This window comes from Octodon degus, unplaced genomic scaffold, assembly GCF_000260255.1.
Source record: "Octodon degus isolate 3935 unplaced genomic scaffold, OctDeg1.0 scaffold00335, whole genome shotgun sequence".
Lineage (NCBI taxonomy): Eukaryota > Metazoa > Chordata > Mammalia > Rodentia > Octodontidae > Octodon > Octodon degus.
In genome coordinates, this window is record NW_004524911.1 from 512,368 (window position 1) to 518,134 (window position 5,767).

Here is a 5,767-nt window from a genome sequence, read left to right on the forward strand (position 1 = left end):
AAACATGGTCTCAGGCCAGGGATATAGCTCGGCAGCCTAAGTGTCTGCCTGGCAAGTGTAAGGTCCTGAGTTCAGTCTCCGGTACCACACACACACACACACACACCAAAAAGCAAACAAAACCAAGTTCTCCCTAAGCTGCCCAGGCTGGGCACATGCTTGTCATTTTGCTTCAGCCTCCCAGAATGCTAGGATTGTAAGTGATCATCCTCTTTTCTGTCCTTACAGCAATCCTCTCCCTTTCTCATCCTAACTTTTGAATGCTTCCTTTGTTTTCTTGGTCCCAACACTCTAATTTTTTTACTCTTTTTTTTTTTTTTGGCGCAACCGGGGATTGAACTCAGGCCCTTGCGCTTGCCAGGGAAGCGCTTATTCTACTGAGCCATCTCCCCGGCCTCTAATTTTTATAGTGTCTATTTCCAAATGTCCCCTTCACTATTCTGTGAAGTACACAGAAAATAGAACCTGTATAATACATAATTCCCCCAAACCATTATAATGTCCTTATTGCAATACAAGGGTGAAGAGTGGCTTATAATAGAGCAATACACATTTCAGTATATAAAGGCTAGAATGTGATTCCCGTAGAAGACATTATGAAGTGATCTTCCACATAATGATATTTGAACAGCTATAGGACTTATGTGCTGATTAATAACTCAGAAACCGGGGCTGGTGAGATGGCTCAGTGGTCTAAAGCACCTACTTAGAACAAGCTTAGCAAAGCACAGAGACCGCGGTTCAGTCCCCCAGCACCACATGCCAGCCAGCCCCGCCCCCTGGTGGGCTGAGCTGGCCACACACACACACACACACACACACACAAATAAAAAATAAAAACCTCAGAAACCACAAAGAGGATGACAGTTTTCCTAAATGATGAATATTTTTCATAAGGTTTCAGACAAAATAATATACAATCTGTCCTCAATTTATATGGTTGTTGAATTTTAATATATGCAAGTCAGTATATATTAAAATTCTTTCCCCCTTAAAAAAATCTTAAATCATTGTACTACTATCCACTGCCTTTCTGTGGAGCCAGAGACATTCATACTCGCCTCCGCCACTCCTCATTCCTAGGCTTTAAGCTTGGAGCTCACTGTCACTCTCCTTAGTCCTGCTTTGGTCCTAACTGGGTGGTTTTACTGTGGGTTTTTTTTGTTGTTGTTGTTTTGTTTTTTTTTTTTTTGGCAGAAGTGGGGATTGAACTCAGGCCCTTGCACTTGCCAGGGAAGCACTTATTCTACTGAGCCATCTCCCCGGCCCCCACTGGGTGGTTTTAATATCTTCATAGATGGTCCTCCTAATGTTTTCACCTCTCACTTCTGTCATTCCCTCTTACAAATACTCTGCCTTTCAGCCCTACCTTAGCCACCTAATTGCACAGTGTCACCCTTTTTTTTTAGAAACACCAATGACTGCATTGCCTCCAAAACTCATTTACTGACATCCTCCTTTCCAAATTGTACATCCTACTGTCCTAGCTCACTGCCTCTAATACCCTGCTTCTGGGAATCCTTCAGCTCACTGGGACTGAACAACTTCTACACTTCTTGCATGCTTCTAGTCCCCTTGTTTAACACATTCATGATGGGATCAGGGCAGCTTGAACCACCAGTGTGACTGTCCCATCAGGTAGCTTTTTGTTAGGGAAAAGACTGACTGACAATAGTGTTTAGGTAAGCCAGGCTTGGTGGCACACACCTGTAATCCCAGCTTTCAAGAGGCTGAGGCAGGAGGATCAATTCAAGTTCAAGGCCAGCCTGGGCTACAAAGTGAGTTCAAGGACAGTCTGAACTGCAGAATGAGACCCTGTCTCAAAACCAAAAGACATTAGATCTGTCTGTAGTACAAGCCACTTGATGGGACAGTCATGTAGGTACCATCAGTGGTTAAAGCCAGTGAAGATGTTAATTAGCTTAGATTCCATGGCTTTTCATTAATTATAATCAATCCTTTGCATACACCCTCATTTCCCTTTGTCCGTCTCACTAACATTTAGCATACAGGCAAAACCTCCACCCTGATCAAGTCCAACTCGGACATTTCCCTAGGCCTTTATTCTTTTGTCCTCTGAGATGACTATTTCAGACTTTATCTCTCTTCCTATCTCCACCATAACCTGCCTCATCATCATGCTAAGGCACCCTGCTTAAAAATCCCTCAGAAGAGTATGTCTGTGTATTCCTAACCGCCACATCCAACCACCATACAGCATCTATATTCATGTACCTTGCCTTCTCTTATTATGGGTAGCCATTGCTGTTGTGATCAAAAGCAGTCCTACTTTGGCTCTGGAGCCCATCTTCTGTTCTACTCGAGGGCAATGCTCCACCACTTTTACCCTACCAGGTCATTTTTAGTGGCTCATAGACATTATGTTATTGCTGCCATCTTTTCTTTTTTCTTTTTGGTTGGAATCAAACCTAGGGCCTCACACATGCTTAAAGCGCACACTTCACCACTGAGCTACATCGCTTAGCCTGTTTTCCTCTTTTTGGTACAGCTTTGAGATACATTTTACATACCATGAAATTTACCCCTTCAATGGTGCTGATCAATGTTTTGTAGTATATTCATGGGATTGTACAAACATCACCATGATCAGTTTTAGAACATTTCCCTCTTCCCCTGCCAGAGAAGCTTCACACTCACTAGCAGTCACACCCTACTAATTTCACTGTCTCCAGCTCGAAGTGGCCACTAATATTCTTTCTGTCTCTATAAATTTATCTGAGCTCATGCAAATATATGTATTGGTCTTATGGCTGACTTTTTCCACGTAGTATAATGTTTTGCAGATCATATTGTTTCATATAGCATTTTTTATTGCCAAATAATACTCTGTCATATGGCTATGTTACATTTTGTTTGTCTGTTGGTCAGGCAATAGATATTTGACTTCTATGTTTGGCTTATGAACAGTGTTTCTCTGAGCATTTGTTTGCAAGCGTTTGTGGGTATGGGTATTTTCTCTTGGATAGAATTGCTGTGTCTTTTGGTAACTCTATTTAACTTTTGGAGGAGCTGCCAAACTGTTTGCAAAAGTTCCTATACCATTTTACTTTCCCATCAACGATGTATGAGGGCCTCAATTTCTTCACATCCTTCCTGGTTCTTTTTATTTTCTGTTTTTTATTACGGTCATCCTAATGAATATGAAATAGTATCTCATTGTAGTTGTGATTTTATTTCCCTAATAACTAATGGTTTTAAATTTCTTGTTATGTATTTATTACTTATTTTATATAATCTTAGGAGAAATGTCTCTTCAGGCCTTTAGCCCATGTTTTCCCAGTGCTAGGGATGGAACCCGGGGCCTCATCCACTCTACACAAGTGCTGTACCTTTGAGCTACAACCCTAGCCCCTTGCCTGCTTTGATTTGATGATGATTTGTCTCTTCATTTCTTTTCTATTTTTTTTACAGTGATAGGTATTTAGATTACAGTATTTGTGTTTTTATTACTGAATTTTAAGAGGTCTTTATATACCTAAGTGTGAAGTTTCTTTCTTTCTTTTTTGTATTTTACGGAGGGGTCTACAGAGTATTCAAGGTCTCACTACTAGATCCAACTTGTAGTGATCCGCCTGTTTACAGCCTCCCAAGAGCTGGGATTACAGGCATGTGCCACCATGCTCAGTCTCAATTGCCATCTCAATGCACCCCGGGAATGGGGCCAGCACGGCAGGCCTGGGTATTAAACCCCTGGCCCCTGTGCCTGCTTACAGGCGCTTTAATCTGCTGAGCTATTTGGCCAGCCCTTGAAGTTTCTTTTTAAATATATGAATTACAGATATTTTCTCTCATCCTATGGGTTGTCTGTCTGTCCATCCTCATCTCCACCCCTCCTCTCTACTCCCTTCTTCCTCTTCCCTTTCTCCCTTCTTTCCTTCCTTCCATTCTTCTATTGAGGATTGAACCAGACCCTTGTTCTCCTGAGCTTCATCCCCAACATCTTTTTTTTGAGACAAGGTCTCAACTAAGTCATTTAATTATCCAGCCTAGACCCAAACTTGCAATCTTCATGCCTTATCCCTGCAGACTAGTGGGGCTCCAGGCAGTCACTACCATGCCCGGCTCATGGTTTCATTTTCTTTCTTTTTTCTTTTTGGTACAGGGAATCAAACTCAGGACCTTGCACTTGCCAGTCAGGTGCTTGTGCTGCTGAGCTGCATCTCCAGCCCTCTTTTCACTTTCTTGAGGGTCTCCTTTGATAGACAGAACTTTTTAATTTTGGTGAAGTACAATTTATTTTTGTCACTTGACCTTTTGCTGTTGTATTCAAGAAAACATTGCCTAAGTCTTGGTCACAAAGATTTATTACCATGTTTTCTTCTAGGAATTCTATAGTTTTAGCATTTACATTTAGGTTGATCTGGTTTGAGTTAATTTTTCTGTCTTACAGAAAAGAGGAGGGATATTAGGGGCTTGTATCAACTCTGTTTTGTATTTCCACAACAGAATGCCTGTGAGTAAGTAATGTACAAAGAAGAGAAAGTTATGTTTTACAGTTCTGGAGTCTGGGAAATCTAACATGCTGGGTCCATATTTGGTAAGAGCTGCATTATAACATGGCAGAAAATATCACATGGCGAGAGAGTGGGAATACAAACTGAGGTTTCTTTTTCTTTCTTAAAATCTGCTAACCCTAAAGTGGAACCTTCTGAACCTCACCTGACCCTAATTGCCTCCGAAAGACCCCACCTTCAGATACCATTGGCATATGAACTTGAGAATGAAGTTTCCAACACGTAAACTTTTGTGGGACGCCTTCCAACTATATCAGGGTAAGCATTCATTCTCCTGGTACAGGCATCTTATTTTCCAGTGCCTTTTATTGAAAAAAAGTATTCTTTCCCCATTGAGTTATCTTGGCAACTTGTCAAAAATCACTTAAAAGTCAGGTGGTTGTGGCACAGGCCTATAATCAGTTGGCAAGCCGAGGCAGAGGTTTCCTTTACTTCAAGGCCAGCCTGGGCTTCATAGTGAGTTCAAGGACAGTCTAAACTACATAGCAAGACCGTGTCTTTAAAAAGATTACTTGGCCATATATAATAAATATTAAGGTTAATTTTATATACCATTACATGTATATTACATTAGAATTTTTTGTTCTAGTCTTACATTGTACAGATTTTATAGAAATGTGTATCACTATAACAGACCGCACCATCTTTGACTACTGTAGTTGTACAGTGCACTTTGAAATCAGAAAGTGGGAGTCTTCTAACTTGACTTTTGTTTTCTTTAATGTATTTAGTACAGGGTCTACAGGGTTTTACTACACAAATCGGACTTGTAGTGATTCTCCTGTTTTCAGCCCCCCAAGTGCTGGGATTATAGGTGCGTGCCACCACACCCAGTCTCAATGGCCATTTTAGCGTGCCCCGGGGGCGGGGCCAGCATGGCACACCTGGGATTGAACCCCAGTCCCTGTGCCTGCCTAAGCTGGCGCTTTAGTCTGCTGAGCTATCTGGCCAGCCCTTTAACTTTTTTTGGATATGCTAAGATACTTGCATTTCAATGTAAACCTTAGGATTATTTGTCAGTTTCTTTTTTCTAAGTTTGATTTGTTTTCTTGGTACTGTGGGTTGAAACCAGGGCATACTGAGTTGCTTACGTCCTCAGTCCTTTAAAAATCTTTTTCTCATGGAATTTCCCAGGCTGACCTCAAACTTGTGATTCTCTTGCCTTGGTCTGTTGAATAGCTGGGATTACAGGTATGTGCCATTCAACCTAGAGAAAAGTTGAAATTTTGATA

General features: G+C 41.3%; 1 long non-coding RNA gene across 1 annotated transcript in view; it reads left to right on the forward strand.

Moving 5' to 3' along the window:
- LOC111814505 overlaps nucleotides 1-5,706 on the forward strand; it is a 7,331-nt gene extending 1,625 nt beyond the window's left edge. Inside the window, exons 2-4 of the long non-coding RNA XR_002819469.1 lie at nucleotides 4,468-4,558; nucleotides 4,661-4,793; nucleotides 5,670-5,706. This is a non-coding gene — a long non-coding RNA (uncharacterized LOC111814505). The remainder of the gene's footprint in view (nucleotides 1-4,467; nucleotides 4,559-4,660; nucleotides 4,794-5,669) is intronic.
- Nucleotides 5,707-5,767: the final 61 nt, after the last annotated feature.